Below are 16,133 nucleotides of genomic sequence, written 5' to 3'. Positions count from 1 at the left end.
TCTGCTCCAGACACACGGGCCTCCTCCTCCTCCTCAGTATTCCTCCAACATGCCGGGCACGGTCCTGCTCAGGGCCTTTACACTGACTGCCCTATCTGAAAAGCTCATCTCCACATCCCACTTTAGCTAATTCCTTTGTCTCCTTCCAATCTTGACTTAAATGTCACCTTCTCAATGGGGCTGTGTTGTGACTTTTCTGTTTAATTCTGGTAGGGCTGGTGGAGGATGTGTAGGGAGACACTTTCTTCAGGCATAAAACTTAAGAGGGCACCAAATCTCAGTCAACAAGAGACTTACTATTTTAACGCAAAAAGAACAATTTTTAAATTGTGGTAAAATACACATAAGATTAGGGCTTCCCGGGTGGCTCCGTGGTAAAGAATATGCCTGCAATGCAAGAGACTTGAGTTCGATCCCTGGGTTGGGAACATCCCCTGGAGAAGGGAATGGCAACCCACTTCAATATTTTTGCCTTGTAAATCCCCTGGACAGAGGGCTACAGTCCACGGGGTGACAAAGAGTCAGACCCGACTATGCATGAGCCACCATATGAAGGTATTATTTTTTTTCCCTTGGGTGTATACCTAGAAATGGAATTGCTGAGTCAGAGGGTAAGCTTATGTTTAATTTTTGAGGAATCGCCAAACTATTTTCTACAGGGGCTGTAGCATTTTACATTCCCGATTCCAATGTACAAGGATTCTAGTTTCTCCACATCTTTGCTGATAATTGTTATTGTCCTTAAAATATATATAAATATGTATTTTATACATATATATGTGTTTTATCCACCCATTCTAGGAGATGTGGTTATATCTCAATGTGGTTGTGATTTGCATAAGGCAATATTTGAAATCAAAAGTAAATGACAACATTTCCATGATGAACACAATTTCAAAATTTTAAATAAAAACGGGATGCAGGGACTTCCCTGGTGGTCCAGTGACTAAGAGTCTGTACTCCCAATGCAGGGGGCCTAGGCTCGATCCCTGGTCAGGGAACTAGATCCCACATGCCACCACTAAAGATCCCGTGTGCTACAACCAAGACCTGGAGCAGACAAATAAATAAAATATTAACAAACAAACAAGCTGGACCCAGCTCTGCACTTGCCTATCACCCACTTTACTTGATTCCCTCTTCCCAGTGGCAGCTGCTGCTTGTCCTTCATCCTCCCTAATCCAGTAATGAGGTTAACGTTCCCCCACCCCTCCCCATGCAGCATGCAAGATCCTAGTTCCCCAACCAGGGATCAAACCCATGTCCCCTGCAATGGAAGCTCAAAGTCCTAGCCACTGGCCTGCCAGGGGAGTCCTGAGGTCAATGCTTTCTTTACTGCATATGACTCACCACCATCTGATATATGATGTCTTTATGTATTTATTTGTTGGTTTTCTCCACCACTAGAATGTTAGTTTCAGAAGGGAGGGATTTTCAAAAAGTAATTATTGTAGTTGATTCCCAACATTGTGTTAATTTCTGTTGTGTCTGCCTGTTAAGTCACTTGAGTCAAGTCCGACTCTTTGAGACCCTATGGACTGTAGCCCACCAGACTCCTCTGTCCATGGGATTCTCCAGGCAAGGATACTAGAGTGGGTTGTCATTTCCAGGGGATCTTTCTAGCCCAGAGATGGAACCTGTGTCTCCTCCATCTCCTGCATTGGCAGGTGGGTTCTTTGCCACTAACGCCACCTGGGAAGCCCCAATTGCTATTGTACAGAAAAGTAAATGTTATACATACATATATTTTTTCATATTCTTTTTCATTATGGTTTATCACAGGATATGAATATAGTTCCCTGTGCTATGCAGTAAGACTTGTTGTTTATCCATCTATAATAAGTTGCATCTGCTTATACCAAACTTCCGATCTTTCTCTCAGAAAAAAGAAATTTTTGTCTGCCTCAGATATAGTTGTACCTTCAGCACATAGAACAGTGACTGGCTCATTGTAAATACTGAATAAATGATGAAGGTGTGGGTTGTTAGGATCCACTGGGTTGTTGGGAAAATTAAATAAGATAGGTCCCAGAAAGCATTTAGCACTCATGGCTGGTACATGACATCTGGGACTCAAGGTTTATGGCCTGATAGAATCCTCTGATTGGCCAGGCTTGGGTCACATGATTACCATAATTCAATATTTATTGTGTGAATAGGTGCTCTGATTGGCCAGATTTATTTCACATGACTTTTCCAAATCCATTAAAAGAGGAAATAAGTGATTATTATTACAAATTACCATTTTCCTTCTCCCACCTTCCTTTGTTTAACAAATATCTCCTATTATAGCAGAGATATTACTTTGCCGACTAAGGTCCGTCTAGTCAAGGCTATGGTTTTTCCTGTGGTCATGTATGGATGTGAGAGTTGGACTGTGAAGAAGGCTGAGCGCCGAAGAATTGGTGCTTTTGTCTTGCGAGTCCCTTGGACTGCAAGGAGATCCAACCAGTCCATTCTGAAGGAGATCAACCCTGGGATTTCTTTGGAAGGAATGATGCTAAAGCTGAAGCTCCAGTACTTTGGCCACCTCATGCGAAGAGTTGACTCATTGGAAAAGACTCTGATGCTGGGAGGAATTGAGGGCAGGAGGAGAAGGGGACGACCGAGGATGAGATGGCTGGATGGCATCACTGACTCGATGGACGTGAGTCTGAGTGAACTCTGGGAGATGGTGATGGACAGGGAGGCCTGGCGTGCTGCGATTCATGGGGTCGCAAAGAGTCGGACACGACTGAGCAACTGAACTGACTGAACTGCTGTGAGAAAAGGGTAGGGAATAAACTGACACTAATCAGGCCAACAGCAACAAAAATTATGACTTTATTCTTTATTATATAGCTCCCATGGAACTTGACAGGGAAGGCCTCTCTGAGGAACGTCTGTTTAAGCTGACAAAAAGGATTGAGTCCATGGGAAGATCTCAGGAAGGGCATTCTAGGCAGAGTGGACAGCAAGTGCAAAGGCTCTGAGGTTAGACCGACCTTCCTTCCATGTTTATGTGCTTTGCACTGTAATGTTCATGCATGCGTGCGTGCTCGTATCCGACTCTTTGTTACCCCATGGACTGTAACCCCCCCAGGCTCCTCTGTCCATGACATTCTCCAGGCAAGAGTACTGGAGTCAGTTGCCATTTCCTCCTTCAGATTCTTCAGCTGTCAACATCATTTCCCTCAGGTCTGAGTGCAAGTGACCAAAAAATAACAAAAAGTGAAATGGCTTATTTATTGATTTATTTTTGGCTGCACTGGGTCTTCTCTGTTGCATGTGGGCTTTCTCTAGTTGCAACGAGTTGTGGCTACTCTCTAGTTGCGGTGTCTGGCCTTCTTCATTGGAATGGCTTCTCTTGTAGTGGAGCGCTGGCTCGAGAGTACCCGGGCTCAGAAGCTGGGGCACACGGATTTAGTCACCCCGTGGCATGTGGGCTCTTCCCAGACCAGGGATCGAACCCGTGTCCCCTGCATTGGCAGATGGATTCTTAACCACTGGACCAGCAGGGAGGTCCCAAATGTGATTTTTGAAGGAGATAAATCCCTCACTCCTGTCTCCCGAGTCCAGCCCTGCAGACAGCATGTTCTGTCCACAATTCATAAAACCCAGGAAAGAAAAACAGACAACAGTATTGATGCTGTGGATAGCCCAGGCCTCCTGCAGGCTGGGAACCTATCTAAGTCTTCGAATGTTCATTTACTAGTAACCCATTTTGCAAATGGGGACAAGAGAGGCTTAGTGAGAGCGCGGCCCACCTGGAGGTCACTCAGCCTGGCAGGGGCTGGGAATCCAGGCCTCTAGGCCTTGACACCGCACCCCCAGGGCCCAGCTTGACAATGAGAGTGTTTTGTTTCTGTGCTTTTCCTCCTCCCTGGAGCTTCTGATTGCACCCTTGGGAGCCTGGTGTTGGCAGGTGCGGCAGCGGCTGTTGGGGTGTTTAAAGACCTTTAAAAGGTCTTTCTCAGCCTTTCCCTGGGGCTAGGTAGTAATTAGGTGCTGAGATTAGGGGCTACCCCCAATGGGTGTGTCTCTGGGGGCACCTGGGGACATTTGGGGGTTATGGGGAGCAGGGAGGTGTGGCTACCTACCTGGCCTGCCCTTCAGAAGGCCCCACAGCCTCTCCTGAGACACCTAATGGCCAAGTGCCAGCAGCTGCTTCGCAGACGGTGGGCTGTGTGACTCTGGGCAACTCTCTATTCCTCTCTGGGCCTCTGCTTTCCCTTCTATGTCGTGGTTGAGGGTATAGTGCAGACCCCACAGGACCTGTACTGCTGTACTTGCTCCCTGGTGCCTAGAGCCCTCCACTCTCCCCTTAACAAAATCAGTGGCCCCTTCATTGGAAGAGGCCAGGGTCTACCAAGCTCTCACATAACCCCAGTGCTGTTCTGAGCACTTGAGGTGGGCAGGACGATCACTCCCACTTGACTGCTGAGGAAAGTGAGGCCCAGAGAATTTGAGAAACAGACCCAGGAGCACACAGCCTGTGAATGGAAGAGCCAGGATTTGAACCTCAGTCACCATTCTAGGCTTCTTTGGTGGCTCAGATAGTAAAGAATTTGCCTGCAATGCAAGAGACCCAGCTTCGATCCCTGGGTTGGGAAGACCCCCTGGAAAATGGAATGGCAACCCACTCCAGTACTCTTGCCTGGGAAATCCCGTGGACAGAGAAGCCTGGTAGGCTATAGTCCATGGGGTCGCACAGAGTCAGACATGACTGAGTGACTAACACTTTTGCTTCACCATTCTAAGACTGCTGCTGTTAAGTCACTTCAGTAGTGTCTAACTCTCTGTGACCCCATAGACGGCAGCCCACCAAGCTCCCCTGTCTCTGGGATTCTCCAGGCAAGAACACAGGAGTGGGTTGCCATTTCCTTCTCCAATGCATAAGAGTGAAAAGTGAAAGTGAAGTCGCTCAGTCGTGTTTGCCTCTTAGCGACCCCATGGACTGCAGCCTACCAGGCTCCTCCGTCCATGGGATTTTCCAGGCAAGAGTACTGGAGTGGGGTGCCATTGCCTTCTCAGACTACCAGCAAATATTTCCCAACATGCTACTGAATGTGGGCAACACTTTTAGTGTTTTGCATGAGTGCTGTGGAATAAATGGTGTCCACCCACCCCCTGCCACATCACAGGCTTGCGATGAAGCCCTGACCCTCAGTGGGAGAGTATTTGGAGGTGGGGTCTCTGGGAGGGGGTTCAGGTTAGATGAGGTCTTGAAGGTGGGGCCCTCATGGTGGGATTAATGCCCTTCTAAGGAGAGGAGGAGGGGTGAATTCCCTGACAGTCCAGTGGTTAGGAGTCTGTGCTTTCATTCCTGAGGGCCCAGGTTCAATCTTTGGTTGGGGAACTAAGCCTCCCACAAACTGCTCCACCCTCCCCGCCAAAAAAAGAGGAGACCAGAGCTCGCTCTCTCTCTGCTGTGAGAACACAGCAAGAGGTGTCTATCTGCTGTCCAAGGAGAGACCTATCACCAGACTCTGACTGTACTGTCACCTTGATCTTAGACTTCCGGTCTCCAGAATGGTGAGAAACTAAATTTCAATTGTTTAAATCACTCAATCTATGCGACAGTACCCGAGAAGATTAAGGCAATGAGTTACATAATTTAATCCCCAGAATAATCCCAGGAGGAAATGGTTATAGCCAAGGACACCCAGAGGCTCAGAGAGAGCAAGACACACCTCTAAGGTCACACAGCCAGGAATCCACTGACAGAGATGAGATTACTCTAGTCTGGCTAGTTTTGAGTCCCACATATGTCTCCCTAAACTTTCCTGTTGTTGTTCACTCAATAAGTCATGTCTGACTCTTTGCAGCCCCATCAGTTCAGTTCAGTTCAGTTGCTCAGTCGTGTCTGACTCTTTGTGACCCCATGAATCGCAGCACGCCAGGCCTCCCTGTCCATCACCAACTCCTGGAGTTCACTCAGACTCATGTCCATCGAGTCACTGATGCCATCCAGCCATCTCATCCTCTGTCGTCCCCTTCTCCTCCTGCCCTCAATTCCTCCCAGCATCAGAGTCTTTTCCAATGAGTCAACTCTTTGCATGAGGTAGCTAAAGTACTGGAGTTTCAGCTTCAGCATCATTCCTTCCAAAGAAATCCCAGGGCTGATCTCCTTTAGGATGGACTGGTTGGATCTCCTTGCAGTCCAAGGGACTCTCAAGAGTCTCCTCCAACACCACAGTTCAAAAGCATCAATTCTTCGGCGCTCAGCCTTCTTCACAGTCCAACTCTCACATCCATACATGACCACAGGAAAAACCATAGCCTTGACTAGACGGACCTTTGTTGGAAAAGTAATATCTCTGCTTTTCAATATGCTATCTAGGTTGGTCATAACTTTTCTTAGAAGGAGTAAGCATCTTTTAATTTCATGGCTGCAATCACCATCCTCAGTGATTTTGGAGCCCCCCAAAATAAAGTCTGACACTGTTTCCACTATTTTCCCATCTATTTCCTATGAAGTGATGGCACCAGATGCCATGATCTTCATTTTCTGAATGTTGAGTTTTAAGCCAATTTTTCACTCTCCACTTTCACTTTCATCAAGAGGCTTTTTAGTTCCTCTTCGCTTTCTGCCATAAGGGTGGTGTCATCTGCACATCTGAGGTTATTGATATTTCTCCTGGCAATCTTGATTCCAGCTTGTGCTTCCTCCAGCCCAGCGTTTCTCATGATGTACTCTGCATATAAGTTAAATAAGCAGGGTGACAATATACAGCCTTGGAGTACTCCTTTTCCTATTGGAACCAGTCTGTTGTTCCATGTCCAGTTCTAACTGTTGCTTCCTGACCTGCATATAGGTTTCTCAAGAGGCAGGTCAGGTTGTCTGATATTCCCATCTCTTTCAGAATTTTCCACAGTTTATTAGACTACAGTATATGCCAAGCTTCTGGTTCCACTGAGCGCTTGATAGACAATAATTTTTTTCTTTGGTATCCAGTGGGTTTTCCTTGTGGCATGTGGGCTCCCTGTGTGGGTTTAGCTGTCTGGCAGCATGGGGGATCTTAGTTCCCCAACCAGGGATCAAACCCCATGCCCCTTGCATTGGAAGGTGGATTCTTAATCACTGGACCACTAGGGAAGTCCCAATAATTTCTTTTAAAAGTTCATAAATTCAAACACGTTCACCAGTTCACCAATGTGGAGACACACAACACGCACAGATACACATACTCACACACACCAGGACCCCATCTGCTCATAAGTGGATAAGTAGCTCCTTTCTCTACCAACTGGACTGCCCACCTTGGTCAGCACAGAGCTCCCATCCCTTTTTGCATCAAATGTAAATTAATTAAAGGAAATTTTAAAATTGAGTCCCTCAGTTGCACAGGCCACACCTCAGGTCCTCATCAGTCACTGGGGGCTCCTGGCCACCACACTGGAAAGTGCAGGTGGCTGTCATCAATCGCCACGGTGGGACATTCTATGGAGAGCATTCAAAAGCAATGGTTTTCATCTGGGGGTGATTCTGTCCCTAGGGGACACTGGATGATGTCTGGGGACATTTGTGGTTGTCAAGAATTGAGGGGATCCTGGCATCGAGTGTGAGGGGAGCAGGGAGGCTGCTCCACACCCCACGTGACCCAGGACAGTCCCCAACAGGGAATGACCCAGACCCATGTCAGCAGTTCTGGGGGCACCCTGGGATAGGACAATGAATCTCAAACAGGTCCCCAGACCAGCATCCCCTGGGAGCTTGGAGGAAAGGCAAAAATCTCCAGCCCCATTCCCCAGCCAAGACTACCGTTCACACCCTGCAATGCACAGGACAGCTGCCATGGGCTAGACCTAGTGTTAAGTGTTGTTCTCAGTCATGTCCGACTCTTTGCATCCCTGTGTACTGTAGCCCACTGGGCTTCTCTGTCCATGGAATTTTCCAGGCAAAAATACTGGAATGGGTTGCAATTTCCTACTCCAGAGGACCTTCCCCACCCAGGGATGGAAACAGCGTCTCCTGCTATAAAGAGAAGTCACTCAGTCGTGTCCCACCCTTTGCGACCCCATGGACTGTAGCCTGCCAGGCTCCTCCATCCATGGGATTTCCCAGGCAAGAATACTGGAGTGGGTTGCCATCTCCTTCTCCAAGGGATTTTCCTGACCCAGGGATCGAACCCAGGTCTCCTGCATTGCAGGCGGATTCTTTACCATCTGAGCCACGAGGAGATATACTTTTACACTGAAATTGATGGAAATGAAGTGAAAAACGCCATGTCCCCAGTTGCCCTGGTCACATCTCAGGGGCTCAGTGGCCACAGCGACGAGCATGCCGGGCAACACCAGATTTGAATACTGCCATCCTGGGCGGAAAGTGCTGGTGGGCAGCGCCGCGTGAGACCCTCCTCAAAGTCAGTCCAGGCTGCCCCCGCGCGCTCCAGCCCCGTGACTAGGGCGCGGAGGCTGCGATTCCACGGCTGTCCACAGGGGGGCAGCGTGTCCCAGGACCCATGCCCGGGGCGGAGGCAGAGCTGGGGGCTGGCAGCCATCGGCTTGCACATGCTTGGGGAGCGTCCACCGTGAGCCAGGCTCTGTGCCGAACACGGCGCTGCACACTACTCCAGTGTGCAGTTACTCCCCAGTGTCCCCTGGAGGGCAGAACTGCCCAGAGAGGATCCCCTGGACTAGCGGATTCCATGACCCCCCAGGCGACTGGGTCCCATGGCCATCTGACCTCTAAGGTCCTGGGATGATACACACATATATTATTATTTTATTTTTTATTTGTTTTATTGGCTGTGCTGGGTTTTCATTGCCGTGCTTCCTCTTCGCTCATAGCAGTGGCTTCTCTTGCTGCGGAGCAGAGGCTCTAGGATACATGGGCGTCAGTAGCTGTGGCACGCAGGCTCAGTGGTTGCGGCCTGTCGGCTTAATCGCTCTGGCGGGTGGAATCTTCCTGGACTAGGGATCAAACCCAAGTGCTCTGCACTGGAAGGCAGATTCTTACCCACTGCACCACCAGGGATGTCTGAGACACTGCTGACATTTAAATACACACCTTAGTGGGAGGGACGGGAGGTGACTCACACATGCTGGGGGTCACCATGGTTTACACCATCTGACCATTGGGAATTTATTCTGGTGTCTAAAGTGAGGGAGAGATCAAATTTATTTTTCCATCAAATACTTAACACAGAATCCCTTCCCCCCTCTAGGACACTTGAGTCTAGATAATTCTATGTGGGGGGCCATCCTGGGAACTGTGGGGTGTGGACCAGCATTGGGGCCCCACCTACTCAATACCAAAAGCCCCCCACAGTGTGATGACCACAGATGTCCCCCAACATCACCCAGTGTCCCCCGTGTGCAGAATTACCCCTAGTTGTGACCATCAGAAATGTCCCTGACATTGCTGGCCATCTCTCAGTGGGGCAAAATTACCTCCCCCTGGGAATCACCATTCCAGTGAATGGACTCATTACACACATCAATATACTTCTTAAATATTTATTTATTTTACTGCGCCAGGTCTTAGCTGTGGCTCTCAGGATCTTGTTTTAATCTTTTTTTTATTTTTTTTTTAAGTTGCAATGTGGGAACTCTTAGTTGCAGCATGTGGGATCCAGTTCCCTGACCAGGGATCAAACTGGGGCCCCCTGCACCGGGAGTGCAGAGTCCTAGCCAGTGGACCACCCAGGAGGTCCCACACACATCAATATTTCAGTTATGAACTAAGATAGAGTCTAGGGAGTTCTCTGGTAGCCTAGTGGTCGGGATTTCAGGCTTTCACTGTTGCAGCCCAGGTTCAATACCTGCTCGGGAAGCATCCCGCAAGTCGCATGGTACAGACAAAAAAAGAAAAAAACAGTAAAAGAAGGAGATGAACAAAAAAAATGCAGTCTATAAGGATTGGGGAAGGACTTCAAACTTCTTTTGACCATGACATCTTCACTCAGTAAAACTAAATTAATTAATTAGAAAATATTTATATACATGCTCAGGACAGATATTTTTTAAAACTTATTTATTTGGCTGCACTGGGTCTTAGTTGTGGCATATGGGATCTAGTTCTCTGACCAGGAATCGAACCCTGGCCCCCTGCATTGGGAGTCGGAGTCTTAGCCACTGGACCACCAGGGAAGTTCCAGGACACATATTTAAATACATACAGCACTCCAATAAAAGTTGTCCAAGATAACACTTCTCCTTGCCCAGCACGATGCATTATACTTCTTATTCTGTATCACTGAAAATAAAAATGTGGGTCATGACCCACTAAATTGATTTCTTGACCTGCAGATGGCCAAAAACAATGATTAGAGTCCAGGCTGGGAAGGGCACAAGTCAGGAACTCAGATCGTAAAGCCTGTGGACCTCAAGCAAGATATTCTTATGCTAGGGTCACTGCACTGAAAATGGCCAGTGGCTACTTTCACGACCTCGACACATCTGGCAGACACAACGTGGCTGGAGGGCAGGCATGAAGAGCTAGTAGCCCGGCTCCACATATATGAAGTTCAAGAGCAGACCACACTAAATCAGTAAAGACATGGACGAAGGACTTGAGTAGGCTTTTCTACAAAGAAGATACACAAATGGCCAAGAAGTGCATGAGAGGGATGTTCAACATCATTAGTCATCAGGGAAATGCAAATCAAACCACAAGGAGATACCACTTCACACCCATTAGGATGTCAATGAAAAAAAAAAAAGCAAAACCTTTTTTAAAAAAATCATAAAACCTAGAAAGTAACTAATGTTGGCGAGGATGTGGAGAAATCAGAACCATCATGTTTGGTTGGTAGGAATGGAAAGTTGGTGCAGCTGCTGTGGAAAAGTCTGGTAGTTCTTCAAACTGCATTTCCTGCATTGGCAGACAGATTCTTTACCACTGAGCCATCTGGGAAGCCCCGGATATGACATTGGGTATGTGCCCACTGGTTGTGCCCACTCTCCTGGGATTCTAGGCTTTAAGAGGACACATCAAAGAATTGTACCCCCTTCCTGTGTAAATGTGTTTAGACACAAAACTGCTAAGCACAGAGCCTGGCAGGAAGAGAGCATTCAGAAATGGTTAGCTGTTCCTCCCTCCCGGGCACAGGGCAGTCGGCTGGCTCACACTGCCCACGTGTCTGCTGTTATCTGCTCTCGCCCCTGCCTGCTGGGGAGCCTTGGCAATTTTTATTACTGGGCACAGATAAGGGGCAATAAGGGAATCGAGATGGGAAGAGTTCCAGATAAAACTCAGAACTGAAAGCCTCTGCAGCCGCTTGGGTCTGAAGCTCCTTGTGCCATCAGGTTGGCTGGGGCAAGACTCTGGACCAACCACACCCCCTGAGCCTCAATTTCCATCTCTGAAGTTAAGGGTGGGGACATTTCCTAAAGGCATACCTCATGGCACTGCTTGTTCCATGGTGCTGGTTTTGTTTCTGTTTTTGTGTTTGAGGTTTTTTGTTTGTTTTGTTTATTTTGGCTGTGCTGGGTCCTCTAGTTTCTAACCAGGGATCAAACCCGCGTCTTCTGCACTGGCAGGCAGATTCTTAACCACTGGACCACCAGGGAGTCCCTAAAAAGGCAGTTTTGATTTTATTTGTTTTGCAGCACCAAAGAGCACATGGGATCCCAGTGCCGCGAGCAGGGATTGAACCCGTGCCCCTGCAGTGGAAGTGTGCAGTCTTAACCACTGAACTGCCAGGGAAATCCCAAGTTTGATTTTAATGTATATGGTGGTGGAAGCTTATTGAACTGTTGTTTGGGGTTGTGATCTGGACTCTAGATTCTAGAGTGAGGCAAGGTGAATGTAGGGTCCCTGCTTCTTATTCACAGAAGTTCTGTGCTACATGTGCTGTGAACGCTGAATTAGTGAACATTGCATCGCTGCTCCTAGGGATACGCAGGGTTAGGCTTCTGCGAGCCTCTGCTCACTGCACTTTTGTCAACTGATCAACACATAGCCTTCTGCCATGTGTGTTTCTGTGTAGAGACACCTTATTTAATAAAAGCTGGATTCATTAACACTGAGCTCACAGCACACAGGGCTGTAACTCACACCTGAACGAAGCTCATTTGACACATATGTACTTGATCCATGAGGCCTGTCGCCGCCCTCCTGCGCTTAGACTAGACAACGTTTCAGTTCTACCTCCATCTGGGTCCAGTCCTCCTCATCGCTCACCTGGACCAGCACAATTCAGTTCAGTTGACTCTTTGCAACCCCATGAATTGCAGCACGCCAGGCCTCCCTGTCCATCATCAACTCGCAGAGTTTGCCCAAACTCATGGCCATCGAGTCAGTGATGCCATCCAGCCATCTCATCTTCTGTTGTCCCCTTCTCCTGCCCACAATCCCTCCCAGCATCAGGGTCTTTTCCAATGAGTCAACGCTTTGCATGAGGTGGCCAAAGTATTGGAGTTTCAGTTTCAACATCAGTCCTTCCAATGAACACCCAGGACTGATCTCCTTTAGGATGGACTGGTTGGATCTCCTTGCAGTCCAAGGGACTCTCAAGAGTCTCCTCCAACACCACAGTTCAAAAGCATCAATTCTTCGGCACTCAGCTTTCTTCACTGTTCAACTCTCACACCCATACATGACCACAGGAAAAACCATAGCCTTGACTAGACGGACCTTTGTTGGAAAAGTAATATCTCTGCTTTTCAATATGCTATCTAGGTTGGTCATAACTTTCCTTTCAAGGAGTAAGCGTCTTTTAATTTCATGGCTGCAGTCACCATCTGCAGTGATTTTGGAGCCCCAAAAAACAAAGTCTGACACTGTTTCCACTGTTTCCCCATCTATTTTCCATGAATTGATGGGACCAGGTCATGATCTTTGTTTTCTGAATGTTGAGCCTTAAGCCAACTTTTTCACTCTCCTCTTTCACTTTCATCAAGAGGCTTTTTAGTTCCTCTTCACTTTCTGCCATAAGGGTGGTGTCATCTGCACATCTGAGGTTATTGATACTTCTGGCAATCTTGATTCCAGCTTGTGCTTCCTCCAGCCCAGCGTTTCTCATGATGTACTCTGCATATAAGTTAAATAATCAGGGTGACAATATACAGTCTCGGCGTACTCGTTTTCCTATTGGAACCAGTCTGTTGTTCCATGTCCAGTTCTAACTGTTGCTTCCTGACCTGCAGCACAGTCACCTGTATTTTGTACCCGACTCCCCACCTTGCCTCCAGTCGGTCCTCCTGGGAGCAGTCAGCAGAGGGAGCCCGTGAGCACCTGAGTCAGACCCCGCCCCTCCTCTGCCCATAGCCCTCCAGGTTCCTACCTCCCCGTTGGTAAAAGCCCAGAGTCCTCCCCGAGTCCCACTGTGGTTCTGATTTTCATTTCCCTGATGACTAATGATATTGAACTTTTCTTTTTAATTCACACAAACCAACAGTCCTTGAGTGTCTATTATGTGCAGAGCATATTTTCATGTGCTTAGTGGTTACCTGGAAATTCATATCATCACCTTCGTTTTAACAGATGAAGAAATGGAAGCTCAGAGAGGGCTGGCCACTTCTTGAAAGACACATAGCCTGCAGGGGTGGGTGTGTGTGGAGGATGGAGACCAGACAGTCTGATTCTTACCTACTGGCTTAAAATGAGACTGCTGTGAGCATCTGTGTACAAATCTTTGTATGCTTTTGTTTCGGTTGGGCAACTACTTAGGGGTGGAATGGCTAGACCCCCTGATAGGTGTATGATTTTAAGAACTTTTTGAGAACCCACCACACTGCATTTCAGCAGAGGCTGCCCCATTTTGCTCTCCCACTAGCCATTGTGGATGAGAATCCCAGTTGCCCTCTTCTCGTCAGCACTTAGTATGCTCAGACTTTCCCATCTTAGCCACTCTGGTGGGTGGCATCTCACTGAGGTCTTCCTGAACTTTTTCCTAACATTCTTATTGACCACCTGCATGCATTTTGTTGTTGTTAGAGTAAAAGTTAATATTTATGGAGCTGTGCAATAAACATGCATTGGTAGGTAGGACATGGAAGCAACCTAGATGTCCATCAACAGAGAAATGCAAAGATACATATGCATGTACATATATACAACAGAATGTTGTTGCTGTTGTTTAGTTGTTAAGTCATGTCCGACTCTTTGCAACCTCATGGACTGTAGCATGCCGGGCTTCCCTGTCCTTCACTGTCTCCCAGAGTTTGCTCAAATTCATGTCCTCTGAGTTGGTTGTGGGTTATCACTCATCCATAAAAAGGAACAAAATGGGGTCATTTGTAGGGACATAGATGGACCTAGAGACGGTCATACAGAATGAAGTCAGTCAGAAAGAGAAAAAACAAACACCATATATTAACACGTATGTGTGGAATCTGAAAAAATTGGTATAGATTTTCTTATTTACAAAGAAGAAATAGAGACACAGATGCAGAGAACAAACCTATGGATACGGAGCAGGGAAAGGGGAGTTAGCTGGGTTGGGAGATTGGGACTGACACACTATTGACGCGATGAGCTCAGTCTCTCATTCACGTTGTGCTCTTTGTGACACCATGGACTCTAGCACAGCAAGCTCCTCTGTCCATGGAATTTGCCAGGTAAGAACACTGGGGTGGGTTGCCATTTCCTCCTGCAGGGCATCTTCCCGACTCAGGGATCGAACCCACGTTTCCTGCATTGCAGGTGGATTCTTTACTGCTGAGCCACTGAGGAAGCCCTGATATTATGAGTATCTACTGTAAAACACAGGGAATTCTACCCAATGCTCTGTGTTGACCTAAATGGGAAGTAAATCCAAAAAGAGGGGATATATATGTTCATATAGCTGATTCATTTTGCTGTACAGCAGAAACTAACACAATATTTTAAAGCAATTATATTCCAATAAAAAATAAAAAAGAGAAAAAAAAAAAAAAAGAACATTCATTGCGTGTTTGCTGTAGGCCAGGCCAGGCCAGGTCAGACAGATACTGACTCCTCACTCTGATCTTTTTGGGTGGCAAGAAAAAGGAAAAAAGAACAAATAGAGACCCTCTGGGATTGCAGGTTGGGGTGTAAGGAAGGATAATGATGCGACCCCCTTCTGGTTCCTCTGATGCTGAGTGTCCATGAGACATGGGTGATGAACACCCTGTTTTCAGCTGTGAGGACTGGAGAAGGGCAGGGACTTGTACACAGTGGAATCTGCCCCCAATTCCAGGGCTGTGCTCTAGCCTCTGATTTCCCCCCCACCCTGGCCCCCCCTTCTCTGATCCCTGCCCTGTGTGCCCCCAGCCTGGCCATATTCACCTTTGCTCCTGTTCTCAGCTCTGTGCCAAGAAATGGCCTTGCTCCCTGGCCCCTGGACCCCCTCATAAAATCGAACCCTTCAGGGCATGGCAGACCGACTTCCAATGATGGAGGAGGGGAGGAGGCAGTGGGGACAGGAGGACGGGCCTCCGAGCCATCGGGGCGTGCAGCCCTGGACTTTGCCTCTCTGGGCCTCTGGGTGGAGCAGCCAGAGTTAGTAATTAGCCACCATCTGGGCCCTGGGACCAGCTAACCATCCTTCCGCGGGCCTCCTCTCCCCATCATTTCCCCACCTGGTCCCCATCCAGGTCCGGCACAAGAAAGATGCTAGTGAAGGGCTGAGAATGACAAGCCACCCTCTGTGGATTCTGCTCCCTGTTTCAGTATCCTTTAAGACATTTAAGCAATTATTAAGTACCTACTGTGTACTTTACAGGGCTTCCCAGCTGGCACAGGGGTAAAGAATCTGCCTGCCAGTGCAGGAGATGCAGGAGACATGGGTTCAATCTCTGGGTTAGGAAGATCCCTTGGAGGAGGAAATGGCAACCTACTCCAGTATTTTTGCCTTGAGACTCCCATGGACAGAGGAGCCTGGCAGGCCACAGTCCATAGGGTCCCAAAGAGTTGGACACAACTGAGTGAATGAGCAAGCATACATGTGTACTTTATGGCTACCACCTCCTTGGACACCTCTTATTTTGGCAGCTTTATGAAGGTGTAATTTACATGCCACGAACCACCTGTGTTTAAAATGTACTTCTTGATGAGTTTTGTTATATGTCCACTCCCATGTAACCATCGGCACAATCAAGACAGTGAACAGGGGGCATGGGTTCAATTCTTGGTCAGGGAACTAAGATTCCACATGCTGCATGGCGCGGTCAAAAAAAAGAAAAGAACCCAACTATTCCTCCCTTCAATACTTACTGAGTACCTACTGTGTACCAGGTTTGGG

Source organism: Capricornis sumatraensis, chromosome 9 (genome assembly GCF_032405125.1).
Source record: "Capricornis sumatraensis isolate serow.1 chromosome 9, serow.2, whole genome shotgun sequence".
In the NCBI taxonomy this organism is placed as follows: Eukaryota; Metazoa; Chordata; class Mammalia; order Artiodactyla; family Bovidae; genus Capricornis; species Capricornis sumatraensis.
This window is presented reverse-complemented; position numbering follows the sequence as displayed.